This window comes from Triticum dicoccoides, chromosome 3A (genome assembly GCF_002162155.2).
Source record: "Triticum dicoccoides isolate Atlit2015 ecotype Zavitan chromosome 3A, WEW_v2.0, whole genome shotgun sequence".
Lineage (NCBI taxonomy): Eukaryota > Viridiplantae > Streptophyta > Magnoliopsida > Poales > Poaceae > Triticum > Triticum dicoccoides.
Window position 1 is genome coordinate 665,081,078 of NC_041384.1, and position 15,130 is coordinate 665,096,207.

Genomic DNA, 15,130 nt, shown 5'->3' on the forward strand with positions numbered 1-15,130 from the left:
ATCATCTCCAAACATCTAATAAACATCACCGTTTTCTTATTTGGATTCCATTGCCTTTTTTCCTTGACCGTCCGATTTTGATCGGAGGGACTAGATCGCCCCTAATCTTACCCGAATGCTATGTATATATATATATATAGGTCCAAAACCTAGACTAGGCAGTCCCATCCATCCAATCCCTCATCCGCCGCTGTCACTCTCAATCTTGGGATCCTCCCAGATCCCCTCCTCACCAATCCACACACATCCAGGCACCTCCCAGATCCACCGATCATCCACCCATCTGGAGCCGTCATATCAGCATCCAATGGCTCATGTGCCCCCAGTTCATCCAATCGAGCAGCCTCGATCCAGCATCCCAGCAGCCGCGCTCGAGCGCTCCCGAGACTGAGCTCCTCCAACCTCCAACGCCGCGCCACCCTGGCAAGCCTGCCAGCCGGCGACCTCGACCTCAGGCCGGACCGTCGCGCCACCTCTTCCTTCCCTTGCTCCTCTGGTTCTTTTCCCTGTCACTCACCCCGCGTCTCTCTCTCTCTCCCTCTCTCTCTCTCGCAGGTGGAATCCATGGCACACCATTCGAACCTCCACCACCGCTGCCTCCTCTGCCGACTTGAACCCCGCCGAATCAGGACCTCGTCGTCCGTGTCGACGACCAAGCCGCCGCCCCATTCCCGCTGTCCACTGCCCGCTCCTCGCCAAGTCCTCCGCATCCGGCCACGCCGCCGGCAAGCCCCTGCTTCCTTTCTCACCGGCCTCCTCCTCATCCTAACGCAGATCCATGCCTCCCTCTGTTCCCTACATCGCCTCGTCGCCGGAGTAGAAGCTCCATCCGCCGCCTTGCCAAGTCCCTCTGCTCGAACCTGCCAAGTCTCGTTGCGCCGCGCCTCTGCTTCATGCAAGCAGAGGAACACCACCGCTTCAGTGCCTCCCATTTGTCCAGATCGAGCGAGAGGAGCTCGCCCGGTCCAGCCACGCGTTGACCATGCCCTCACCCTGGCCCAGCTCCAGCGACCGCGTGGGCCTCCCCAGCTGCAGCCCAGCCTCTCCACCAGCGGGCCAATGCCCATGGTGAGGCCACACCCCAACGCCCCCTCTTGTTTTTTTACCTGTTGGGCCAGCCAGTTTTGGCCCAGATCTGTTTTTTCTCTCTGCGATTTTAGCATTATTCAGAGACCACCAGTTTTACAGAAAACTCCTTCATGATCATGCATTTAACAACGCCACAACCATGCATCGGATTAAAATGATTTGTATATGAAAATTGAATAGAATTTCATCTAGTTTCACAATATCCTACTTTCATGCATGTGTGACATGTTTAAATTGCTGTTTGCTTTAATTTGCTCCAATGCCATGCTAAAATGATTTAATTCATAACTAAATAACCGTAGCTCCAAACTTAACAAACTTTATATGTAAATGGGGTAGAAAAATGCCTAGTTTAACATGGTGTACTTGCCTTGCATGTTTTAACAACTTTAAAATATGGTTTAGGGCAGAACAGTACCAATTTTGAAATATGCATATGAGGATTTTCGAACTTGTTGCTTGTTGTTCTGGCCTCATTTAAACTTGCCTAGATAGGTAGTTTCGTGATGCTTCAACTCTTGTCATGTTAATCAACATTTAATATTGTTGGGTACTCAAACGAGATCGAACTAAATAAGTCATGTGGTGTTCCTTCAATATGCAACTCGTTGCATATTGAGCTCCACTTAATTTGTAGTATTGTTTGTGCATTTTGCCATGACATGCCTCATTAAACCGGACATGCATCATACTTTGTTGCGCATCATGCCATGTTTATGTGATGGTTGTTTACTATGTTGCTTGCTTCTTTCCTGGTTGCTTCTCTCGTTAGCTTCGGTTTCGTTCCGTAGATGTGAGGATCCGTTCGACTACGTCCGGTCGTTGCCTTCATGGACTCGTCCTTCTTCCTTGCGGGATCTCAGGCAAGATGACCATACCCTCGAAATAACTTGTATCTTTGCTTGCTAGTTATTCGCTCTATTGCCATGCCGCGCTAGTTTTCGTCATACCGGTGTTATGTTCCTTAAATTTGCGTTCCTTACGCGGTTGGGTGTTATGGGAACCCCTTGACAATTCGCTTTGAATAAAACTCCTCCATCAAGTCCCAACCTTGGTTTTACATTTTTCCTAACAACCTATTACCCTTCCCTTGGGTCGGCCAACCCAAGGGTCATCTTTATTTTAACCCCCCCGGGCCAGTGCTTCTCTAAGTGTTGGTCCGAACCGGGCAGTCTGCGGGACCACCTTGTGGCAACTTGAGGTCTGGTTTTACTCGTAGCTTGACCTATCCGGTGTTGCCCTGAGAACGAGATATGTGTAGCTCCTATCGGGATTGTCGGCACATCGGGCAGCTTTGCTGGTCTTGTTTTACCATTGTCGAAATGTCTTGTAACCGGGATTCCGAGTCGGATCGGGTCTTCCTAGGAGAAGGAATATCCTTCGTTGACCGTGAGAGCTTGTGATGGGCTAAGTTGGGACACCCCTGCAAGGTTTGAACTTTCGAAAGCCGTGCCCGCGGTTACGGGCAGATGGGAATTTGTTAATGTCCAGTTGTAGAAAACTTGACACATAACTTAATTAAAACGAATCAACCGCGTGCGTAGCCGTGATGGTCTCTTTCCGGCGGAGTCCGGGAAGTGAACACGCTTATTGTGTTATGCTTGAACGTAACTAGTTTCAGGATCACTTCTTGATCACTTCTTGATCACTTCTAGTTCACGATCCCTGCGTTGCTTCTCTTCTCGCTCTTATTTGCATAAGTTAGCCAGCATATGTGCTTAGTGCTTGCTGCACCTCCACCTCACTACCCTTTTCCTACCCATAAGCTCAAATAGTCTTGATCTCGCGGGTGTGAGATTGCTGAGTCCTCATGACTCACAGATACTTCCAAACAGTTGCAGGTGCCGATGATACCAGTGCAGGCGATGCAAACCAGCTCAAGTGGGAGCTTGATGAAGATCTTGATCGTTGTTTTATGTCTTTTCAGGTTGATCAGTAGTGGAGCCCAGTTGGGACGATCGGGGATCTAGCATATGGGGTTGTCTTCTTTTATTTTGGTTCAGTAGTCAGACCTTGATTGTATTCTGGATGTTGTATGTTTAACTTGTATTTTGTGAAGTGGCGATTGTAAGCCAACTCTTTATCCGTTTCTTATTCAGTACATGGGATGTGTGAAGATTTCCCCTCTTGTGACAAGCTTACCATGTGGCTATGCCTCTAAGTCGTGCCCCGACATGTGGGAGATATAGCCGCATTGTGGGAGTTACAAGTTGGTAAACAGAGCCTTCCCCGACTTAGGAGCCCCCTGCTTGATCGAATCGCTGACGTTGTTGAGTCTAGAACAAAGTGTTTTGAGTATTAGGATTATATATATCGGAGAGTAGGATCCTTTTTACTCCTCAGTCCCTTCGTCGGTCTGGTGAGGCCTCCTGACATAGAGTTTTGACTCTTCTCTTCTCAAATTTCAGGAATTTTTTTTCGGATCATGTGGGTATCTTGGAATCGTTCCAATGGTTTTGTCACGAGAACATTGTTCTTGGTGCCTCCTGACATTTAGGGGTTGTGGCAGTGTCATGGGGAGTTGAGCTCCGAGGTGTTGTCATCACAATTTTATCGTTGCAGTTCTGGAGTACCTGAGTTTTGCCAACATCGAAAATCTCTTTTATGCAGTTGTTGGTGAGATAACCTCGACGCCACCCAGTACTGGGGCGGGAGTTCGGGAGTATTGCCATAACTTGTATAACAGATGCTTTTCGAAGGTTGAGGTACATGATTTCCGAAGGTTTCTTGGTTATGTGTTGAAGGATGGATACAACTAGATGTAGGAATTGTTAGTTTGGGTGAGATATTATGCTTCGCCTATATCCCCAACACCCGATTGCATTACCAGAAAGTTTCGGAAGTTTATAAGTGGGAATTCAAGTATATTGTAGGATATCTTTCCAACAGACACATGATACGATATGGGATCTATCATCTGTTTGATTCCGACTTATTTTGCAAGCCAATCCTTTGTTTTGTTTTGAGTTGTGGTATTCGAGTTGCTTCGATGTCAAGTGTTGAATCGATACCTTTTTCCTAAGGGATGTTCTCACATTTCTATGTGAATACTAATCCTTCATGATAATCGAGATTGGCATGTCAATCCTTTTCAGTCGGCGTGTTTCTCTTTAAGTGGATCCGATCATTTCAACATCCGCAAGATCTTCTCTCGGTTTTTTTCCAATGTTGTTCATTTCATCTGTCCCCAAGCTGCCTTTGTTTTCCCGCCCACCCACCCCTTTTTCTTCAAGGAATCAGATGTATTCATCAAGTATACATTTTATTCATGTGAAGTCTCTTCATTCTTTTCAATCAATGTTCTTAATCGATGGTTCTCATGAAGATGCTCTATAAGTTCATCATTCTTCATTCTTTTTCTTCTCCGGTGGATTCAATCCAAGCTTTCGGTGTGATCATGTCCCTTTCATCCTTTCATATGTTTTCTCGTACCGGTGCACCTCTTAATCATTCACTTCTCGCTATTCATTTGTTCTGGAGTGCTGAAGATATCTCAGAAGATTCACGTTTCCATTCTCGATCCATTCAAGTTATTTCAGGATTCTATCTCATTCAAGCCATTTAAATCATCCGGCGCAATCTCCCTTTCAATTAATCATTTGAAGGTGTTTCTTTTGAGTGGGCCCTAACCCACAGGTCTTTTCCCAGGATCTTACCTGACTCTTCATATTTTCCCGGAGCTTCTCAAATTCATTTCAAAGTTTGACGTAAGAATGAATTATCATTAGTCAAATGCCTTCTCCAAGATCTTTCGAATTCTTTTCATCATTTGTTCAACCTTTCTATTTTTTTTCATTTCGGAGTGCCTCAACAAATCATGGTGGTGTTTCTCATCGTCATTCTCGGATTTTGAAGACCGAAGAAGAGTTCCTCTTAAATTCTTATCGGTTCTATCAAAGATTCATGGTTCTAGCTTGATGCCATCCTCTCATAATTGTTTTCGATTGTGAGAATTCTTTTCACCCATTCGGAGCATTTCAGGAGTCTTTTTTCAGTTTGATTCTCCGGAGCCCATCATCTCACAATTATTCATTTTAGATGTCATCTCTCATTCTCCAAATCATACCGGTGCATCATTCAAGTATGATCTAACCAGCTCAGGATCTCTTCGTTCACTTGTATCTAAATCCCCTGAAGTATCTTCATTCGTTCTTTAATTCTTCCCAATGTTTCTTTATTTTTTCTTTGTTCTTTTACAATTCTTACGGTGGTTTGTTCAAGATTTCTCTTCCTTCGTTATCATATCAATTCATTCGTTGTTTCCAAATCCTATTGGTGGTTCATTGAAGGCCTCTTCAAGTTGACGCTATATCTATCTTAATCATTTCTACAAGAATAAGTAGTATGCAAAAAATCCGTTGCTTATCATCAATTTAAATTGGTGAAGGATAAGCATAATGTAATTATTATTCTTGCTTCATCGAGTAAATTCAGTTCCTTATTCCGGAGGCTCATCAAGTTCTCGGTTTTCAATTGTTTCATCTTTTCTTTCCCAGAGTTCCAAGCTCTCGCAATTATATCACCATGGAGATCCATCTAAATCATTATAAGGCTTCACCTTGTGCTCTCAACTTCTCTTTCTTTTTATCATCATTTTGTTACCGGAGTTCTTCATGGAGGCTCTACATGGTGGTTCATCAAGGATTCCTTTCATTCTTCAGTTGTTTGTCAAAATTTCCCTCGAACTTTTGATCTGCCAAGATATACTCTAAAATAAACATGGTGTTCCACATATGTCTTGTTTTGAGGAGTTCAAGCTCTGCTCATCTTGCATTCCGAAGTGCAATTCGTTCTACCTTATCTTTTGAGGTGGCGTTATGTCACTCTTGACAATTTTCACTTCGTGTTTCATGATTCACAAGTTTTCTAGAGTGACATATCTAAATCCATCATTTTCTCTTCCCTCAAGACATCTTTTCAATCCATCAATCTCTTCATTGGAGTTATATTGGGTTATATTTCACCTAAAGCTTTCCCTAAGGATTGTTGCTATTTATATATAAATGAACCAAGTTCTTGATTTATCCTCCGGTGAAATAAGTTTCTAGCCTCCTTGTTGAAATCAATCCAATATTTTCTTTCTATAGTGGCAGAATTTCAACTCATAGTTTTGAGATGTTCTCCATAAGTCCACTACAAGCTTGTTCTTTTCGTTGGTGTTTTTCCAACAACTCCGTTATAACCTTCTTGGAAGGGTGTTTTCCAAGCTCATTTGTGGCAGAAGTTGTCATTTTCTTCTCAATTCTTTCCTTTCCAACGATTCAACTTCTATTCTTTCGTTCTGAAGGCATTGTGATGTTGCTCTCTTCACCCATCATCCCATTTTTGTCAAAGATCATGTCCTTTCCTTTTGCTTATCCATTCAACTAGAGTGTCGTGTCATTCATTCGAGTTCTCTGATCTTATCAAGTTTTGCCTCCCTTCTCAACCGGAGTGCTGTCTGAAATACTTCTTACCCCTTGTGCCATTCTTTCAATAGTTCCGGAGGCAGTGTGTTGTGATTTCATCAAGTATCCTCTCATCTTGTCAAGTTCATGTTCAATTCCATCCATTTGCAGTCGGAATGCTATCCAAATTATATCATTCTTATTCCTTCTCTATCTTGTTTCAACCGGAGTGTTGTCGTAACTAACCTTTATAGTTCCTTGTACATCTCGTTTCAACCGGAATGCTTGCATGTACCTCTTGTAGATGGGAACCCTTTTCTTATGTCTTTTAACCTACAAGGTGACCGTAATGTTTCTTGTTCCTCTTTTCTAACAGAGTGTTTTCAACTTTGTTTATCTTTGTTGTATTGTTTCTTTCAATTTGTTCAACCTCGCAAGGTTCTTTGGTTTCACTTATTTGTCAAAGAAGCAACTTAGTTTTACCTCTTCTCTTTCTCTTCCGTTTTTCTCCTGTGCCATCCTAGATCTCGGGACGAGATCCTCTTGTAGTGGTGGAGTGTTGTAACGCCCCGAGACCGTTGCGCCAGGTGTCTTCCAGTTATTCGCTGTTGTTGCCTTGTTATCCGCTTGCGTGTTGCATCTTGCCATGTCATCATCTGCATTGCATTATCATGTTTTCAAACATGCATCCGTCCCGGTCTCCTCGTTCTCTCCGTTGTCCGTTCTGAGCTCAACTACACTTGCACGCGCCCATGGCCCCTCCGAAATAGTACTTTATAAGTGTCCGGGAAATGTTCTCGGAATGGGATAAAAGTTGGCGTGCGGTGTTGTTTTGTTGTCAGTAGGCCGCCTGCCAAGTTCCATCGCATTCGGAGCTCGTTTGATAGCCCAACCGTTAAACTATAGCGGCATTAATATAGCCGGTCTAACGTCGGACGTTTTCGGTCTCCGAAAACGGTTGCCGGGCTGCCTTCTTTCCTCTCCTCTCAGCCCAAGCCCCTCTACACAGTCCACTACCTATCGCCAGGCTCAACCTACGCTCTTTCGTCAGCCCGCGGACCTCCTCGCGCGCGTGTCCGAAAGTTGTCCCGGACCCGACCCGGGCAGTCGTCACCGTTGGATTCGGATCATCCCTAAACATCTATAAAACATCACTGTTTTATTATTTGGACGCCCTAGCCTTTTTTTCCCCTGATCGTCCTATTTTGATCGCAGGGACTAGATCGCCCCTAATCTAACCCGAATGCTATCTATATCTTTCCCTACTAATAAAGCACGGAGTGCTTCTGCTCGTACGTCGTCGTCACTTTTGCAAAAAAGCCCCTCTATTTTCAAGAATTCAACCCGCAGTCCCTGTTTAAGTGGATCGGGGAAAACGATTCGTTTTTGCACAAAACACCCTGTCGTTTGGATTATTCAACCCGCGGTCCGAGCAAATTTGGGTAAAGAAAAAAACACGACCAAAGGAGGAGAACGGGCTCGCCTCCTCTCCCTCTCGCTCAAGTCCTCGCCGCCGCCGCCACCACCCACGCCGGCAGCTTCCGGCGAGCTCCGACGCCGCGCAGCACGCCCCCCAACTCCCCAGAGTCCGCTCCTCCCTACCCTCCGGCCAGATTCTCCGCTCCCGGCCTCTACCGCCCGCTCGAAACGCCACCCCCATGGCTAGGGTTTCGGGCAGGGCTTCGCCGGCGCGTCTCCGGCGGCCCAGGTTCGTCCCTCCTTCCTTCTTGGCTGGGATCCACCACCCCTACACCTCACATTCTCTTCATGTCCTCTGCTGCAGATGCAGATGGAGCACGCCATGGGAATTCCCCATCCACCATGGTCGCCGCCATCAAGGGCTTCTTCACGGAGATGTGGAGGACGCCATGTACCTGCAGCTCCACACATCCCCTCCCCTCCCCTTCCCGTCCCTTCCTCATCTCGTTTCCTTCCCTTCCCATGCAGGTCAACAGGGAGGAACCCTAGCCATAAGCACCTCCTCGGATGACGCCTCTGCTACACCAAGATAGGTCAAGCAACCCCCATCTACTCTCTGTCTCTCCCATTAGCACAAGTCCAGTTTTATTTTGAACAAAATTCTGCTACTACACAAACAAGTCCATTAACAGATCTATTTTTATTTAATTGATATCCTTCCAAACACAAACAGTGTATATATGATGTGCTATTTTCATTTTTGTGCTTTTATTTGTAAGCTCATAAAATAGTTACACTAGAAATGCCATGCAAGTTCTTAGTGAGCGAGTGGATTACACTTGTGTAAACCCAAAAGTGGCAGAGGCGAGTTTCCTCTTAAGCTTTGTAATATTCCTTATTTCTTCTTAACAGAGATATATATGATATCTACATGGCTGCTATGCTACTTTTTTTGTGTGATGAATCATTGTGAGTTTCGAAGAAACTTCCAATGTTACCTCCGCCAAGTTTGCCGGCAGAAGAAGCACATCCATTGAGCCGTTCAATGTCGCCTGCGGTGGCTACACCAGAGGTATGTATCCCCTTGAAAGCTAATCAGTTGATAGAAATAGAAGCCCCTATTTCAGTTTATTGTTTCTGAATTGGTGCTACTTCTGATGGCTCTTGTTTCAGTTTATTGTTTCTGAATTTATACTTTGAATTTAGTAGATAGAAGCCCCTGAAATTTGACCCATCTATGTTATGTCACATCCAACAGATAAAATCATATTTTTGTGTGTGTTATGCACCAAGATGGCTTAGCATCAGATGTTACCTATGACAATTTATACTTTGTTTTGTGGAACAATAACTCCTGCTAGGAGGGCATGGAGGAGTTTCCCCTTGAACTCCACGACCTGATTCTCAGGTTCGTAATTTATCCTATTTTTTGGCTGTTGCTTGCTCCTTTGTTTCTTTGTAGATGTTCTGATTATTGGTGCTTTGGAACTCTTGTGGTCTGTAGATCATTGTTCTACTGACGCTCACTTCACCTGAACGGCTGGACAAGATGATAGTGGATATACCCAGTGTAGTATATTGTTATAAGGTTGTGTATTAGCTTCCAGTGATTTTGCTCTCACTGGTATCTCGATAAAGCTTGAAGTATATGCGGATGTCTTGCTCAGTTTAATTAGTAATAGTATTAGCTTGAAGCGCCATCCATACTCAGTTTCAACTAGACACCTCCATGGATAGCTCCCTTGCCATTATATTGAAGGTTAGTGTTGTTACCTGTTGCTCAACGTTGCACTTTTAGTACTCTAGCTGCTTTGTAGGCGAAATCGCCACCACCTGCAACCATGCCCTCAGGCTTCCCTCAGACCGTCCTTATCAATTGTAGTCTCTGCTCGCCCATGTTAAGTCCCTCCTTTTAGAAAGGGCCTCCCTCGACGGTGGCCTCCCCTGGAAGCTCTTGAACCTACAATGGAGTCGGTTCCCTGTCAGTATGAAATTCTTGCGTTTGGCCGTCAGACTATTAGTTGTAACCATGTTATTCTGTCAAGCTTTTCCATCGAGTTGCCGAAACAATATCAAAGTAGAAGATGTTAAATATGAAAGTACCAAGTTATGTACTCTGCTATTGTGGTTGTGAAGCTCGTACAGTCTGCTTGATGTTCGCACCAAATTTCCTTCAGGCAACAGGATGATGAGTTCAGTGCAAGTCTTCAAATTGCAGGGCTAATCATAGGCAAAGAATTCTGGACTTCTGTGGGTTTTCATGAACGATTTTGAAATGAAGAATAGTTGTTAAGTTATTATTTTTGCTAGAAGAGTAGCGTCCCAAAAAAGAGTATTGCTAGGGAAGTAGCTAGAGTACATGCTACTATTTTTATAGGGAAGAGCCTAAACGACCCAACTTATGCAGTCTACAGATGTTGCTTACGAAATTGGGTATAGAGCCATGCATCTGCAACCATCTATTAGCAACATCAGGTTTGTGTTTGTATCTCCTTTGCCTGCATCATTTCTTGATCATTATGTTATTATTTTGTCATCTTGAATCCTTTTTGTTATAGCCATACATTCTCTTTTGGTTTAAGAAGATAATAATCAAGTTTCACTAAATGCATTTTCTATAGCAGTCAGATTCTCTAATAATTCAATCATACTGCATATTGGTCTGTAATTTCATTTCTTTGGTCATCAATCTACCTTTTCCCTGAGATTGTTTCTCATAGTGAACAACTGATAAAAAGGATTTGTAGGAAATAGACAAGAATGATAAGGTACATACTGATGTTTTCTGTAATTTTCCTGTGTGGTTCAAGAGAAGCGTATTGGAGCAGAAGATTCAAGGGTGATAACGCAACGAAGAAAAAATTTGTGTTGTGGGAGAAGAAATTCTTGCCCCATAGGCTTTTAGTTTAAAAGTTTCCATTACATACAGTTTCACTCTGTTCATATGATACATTGTTATCACTCGGTATTCTGCTCAAGGGGGACTGATACTTCCTCATATGAGAATTCTTATCCTTCTGACTATGTCATGCCTTTTGGTCTGCCCTGGCTTAGGTAGTTTGTGTTGACTCCTTTATTATTCAGTGATTTGCCAGCTATTCATGGATTCAGCAACAGACTGGGTTTGCTTTGTCCCAAGATCATGGATACTTGAATGCCCTTTATTGACCATGTATTTGAGAGGCCACTTCTGATTGCTTTTGTATTTTTATGCATATTTTAAGCTTGTGGAACCCATTTATTTTCTCAAAAATCTCACTTGTGCATGCTAATCTCGGGAACTATATTCAGACATCCCTTGCCCCTCTTATGCGGGTCATTTTGCATTTTGCTTTTGTGTTAGAATAAGTAATTAATATTATGTAATCAGAACCACTTTTTGTTCGTATGAGATTGTCCTGTATGATAACTTGGTAAGGCATGAGAACATTTTTTATATGTCAAAAGTGGTCAATCCGTAGAAGAATGCATGCTCCTAAGCCATGGGAGAAATTAGCAAACAGACAAAAGTTATCATTTGATTTTAGTGCTTTGAATAGGTTCATGCAAAAAGATAAAACTTTCAGATGTACATGGTATCACCCTCACCTCTGATGGCACAAGCGCTCTATTTGATGTTCTTCAGGAGAGGTTCAATATTACATTTAAGGAGAGAACACAGACATGGTGACACTCGATAAAGTGAAGCAATGGCCAGCCTTGCAAGAGAGGGAATAGTCTGGGCCTATCATACAATGTAAATATGTTTTTTTACAAATGAATAAGCTTTGATTTTTTTGTATGAATTTCTATTTCACGTTGTCTAGGGGCTTAGCAAGGTGGACATGACTAATATTATTGTAGAAAGCACTGCAACTTTTGCCTTGAATGAAACAAGGTCTTTGGGTGGATTGTTGTGTGACATTCTCCCGTTGCAACGCACGGGCATTTTTGCTAGTCTATATCTATATCTATACCTACTATTAAAGGGGTAAACGTTTCTTACTTCCAAACCTTCGTCCGTAATTTGGTTCGTCCGTCGGTAAGTTTTTCGGCCGTCATCAGATGTAAAATTGCTTCATTGATCGTTCGTACTCTGGCCCATTATTCTGTCCATCTCAGCCCAATAAAATCAGATAAGGCTGAAATTAATTATTCTGGCCAATTACAAAGCCAGCGGGAGAGCTCAATATGTCATCAGTTTTTTCGTGTGGCTCCCATCTATATGATATTCATGCAGGCAAACAGGACCCGTATAAAAGACAAACTCCTAGGTAAAACCTTATTTATAGAAACGGAAAAACAAGCAAACAATGCATAAACCGATCTGATCCTGGCTTTTTATGGGCTTGATTCACGTAACATCGACTCGATGCGATCTCGCGTGCTAGGTCGGCTGCAACCGAGGCCAGCGCGCCTGCAATCGTCGGCGAGACTGGCGGCCGTGGAGATGGAGATGGAGCAGATGAGGGCCATCGAGACCAAGACATCGGTGAGAAAGGCGGAACCTGCCGCCGCTCTTGATGTCGACGATGATAATAGCAAGGACGCGGATACAACTCGGACTGGAAGTGGAGAAAGAGTTCCATGCCAGGATTCACATCTAGCATGACGATGACATGCCGATGGGCGTGAGTGTGGAAGAGCAGAAGGCCATCAACATCGAATGTGCATAATTAACGCTGCTTACGAGCGAATCATGGATTCATCGTCATCTACTAAGCCAAGTCGCTCATCCTCTCTGACTATGCGTAGAGGCCTTCTACGATTAGTGGTGGTGGTTGTGAACACAGTCATGTATTCAAAGTCTCGAACTGGACGTTCCCATCATGGTGATCGTCACACTCAGCTAGGTTCAGATCATGAGCATTCTCCTGCCTGATTACACCATCCAACACATGCTTCCGGGGCTTGCTTGGCTGGAATGGCTTTGTGTGTGTTATCGAGCGACATGATTTTGAGCCTAATCCTGCTTCGGTGCACGGGGCTGCCCCCTGCACTCAGGCTGCTCAAGTTCCAAGATATTTTGATGGTCATAGGAAGCTGTTGGACGACACCGGGTGTGTTCGCATAGGGCGAGCTGATGGTCTTCAACTTCTACTATCGTACAACTTCCTCTTTGGCGTGCTCTATAATATGCGTGCTATGCCGTTTCCCTTCAAGCGCCTTCGGCCATGACATCAAGTTCTGCAGCTTGGTCATGAATGTGTTAGTCGTGTTGGTCATCCGCGGATGATGACGCCCAAGTGAACTCAGGGAAGGAGAAAAGGATGCTGCTGTTGTGGTGATCGGGATGACTTGCCGTAGACACAGTGGATGCCATCGATGGCTAGCCATGAACGAGTGCCTCGCTACCTCCAGAAAATATGGATGTACAGGCTTCTGCTACTAACCTTGCGGAGCATTTGGTGTTGTGACATATACACTATGTGGAAGAGGCTGCCGGTTTAATTTACAGGTAATGCCAGCCAGGGATTCGTTTGGGATCTACTTTTGACAGGCCAATCTGGTTTGTTGGCTACTGGGTGGCTTCATGGGATGCTACAGTGTGCTACGGAGAGGTATAGAGGGTACCCACAGTTACATGGGTGTACCATAATGTTTCATCTATTCGATTTTGTGGTTCAATATTGACTCCTTGATCCCGTTTCTTAGGGTTCATGATTGGCAACTGATCTATGTCTATGGAACTAAAATGTCTAGTCTGTAATTGAATGTTCAGGGATTGTCTTCAAAAGAGAACAATTCAGACCTTAGATGTACAAGTATATTTGATGGATCCGTCTAATTTGTACTTGAAATTACAATGTATAATTTGTCTGGACATTATATATATTTGATGGAGCCGTTTAAGCTGGACTGTTGGACTTGAAATTACAGTGTAAATTTTCCCTTCAAATTGCTAATTCAAATTTACTTATTTTAAACTCTATAATAATTCTAAACAGTATAATACTCTATACAATGTTTTCCAACGGATGTTTCTTTACATCGTCTTATATCACTTCTGATGTGAGACGTGTTGTAAATACATGTCTCTAAATAATTTTTATATAGTTGTTATTTAACTTCCATAAGATAGATAGATAACATATAGCGCATGTAGTGTGCATTCAGAGACAAAATAAGTAATTCATATGCATACATCTTTTTCTACGTCACAGCATGGTGTGAAGGAGACATGCCGGAAACACGTAGGAGCCCGCCCTCCCTCCATAAAATAAGTCCACAGTTAAAAGCAATCGGCAGTATGAGGGATGGAGTATGGACCAGGGACGTATATGGATGAGGAGTCAAGGAGGGTAGTCCTCACGTCCAGCTTGAGAGGTTAGTTAAACATTCTCTTGTGCTGACACAGTTCAATAACAGGTGTGCCATGAGGTGGCTAAGCTCATCGGCTTGGGATTGAACACACGTAGAATGAACACCGGCCATCGTTGGCGAGGGTGGGACGGAGGATAAGTGATACGTCTCCGTCGTATCTATAATTTTTGATTGTTCCATGCCAATATTATTCAACTTTCATATACTTTTGGCAACTTTTTGTACTATTTTTGGGACTAACATATTGATCCAGTGCCCAGTGCCAGTTCCTGTTTGTTGCATGTTTTTTGTTTCGCAGAATATCCATATCAAACAGAGTCCAAACGGGATAAAAACTGATGGGTATTATTTTGGAATATATATGATTTTTGGGAAGAAAAATCCATGCGAGATGGTGCCCGAGGTGGCCACGAGGCAGGGGGCACGCGCTGCCCCCCTGGGCGCGCCCCTGACCCTCGTGGGCCACCCGTAAGGCGGTTGATTCCCTTCTTTCGCCGCAAGAAAGCTAATATCCGGATAGAGATCGTGTCAAAATTTCAGCCCAATCGGAGTTATGGATCTCCGGGAATATAAGAAACGGTGAAAGGGAAGAATCTGAGAACGCAGAAACAGAGGGAGACAGTGAGACAGATCCAATATCGGAAGGGCTCTCTCCTCTCCCGTGCCATGGAGGCCATGGACCAGATGGGAAACCCTTCTCCCATCTAGGTAGGAGGTCAATGAAGAAGGAGGAGGGGGGCTCTCTCCCCCTCGCTTCCGGTGGCACCGGAGTGCCACCGGGGGTCATCATCATCACCGCGATCTACACCAACACCTCCGTCATCTTCACCAACATCTCCATCACCTACCCCCCTCTATCTACAACGGTCCACTTGCCCGCAACCCTCTGTACCCTCTACTTGAACATGGTGCTTTATGCTTCATATTATTAT

General features: G+C 44.0%; 1 long non-coding RNA gene across 1 annotated transcript; it reads left to right on the top strand.

The window, feature by feature from the left end:
• Positions 1-7,937: 7,937 nt before the first annotated feature.
• LOC119272650 lies at positions 7,938-9,147 on the top strand. Its single transcript, XR_005134772.1, has 3 exons — positions 7,938-8,184; positions 8,260-8,488; positions 8,808-9,147. It is a non-coding gene; the product is annotated as an uncharacterized LOC119272650 (long non-coding RNA).
• Positions 9,148-15,130: the final 5,983 nt, after the last annotated feature.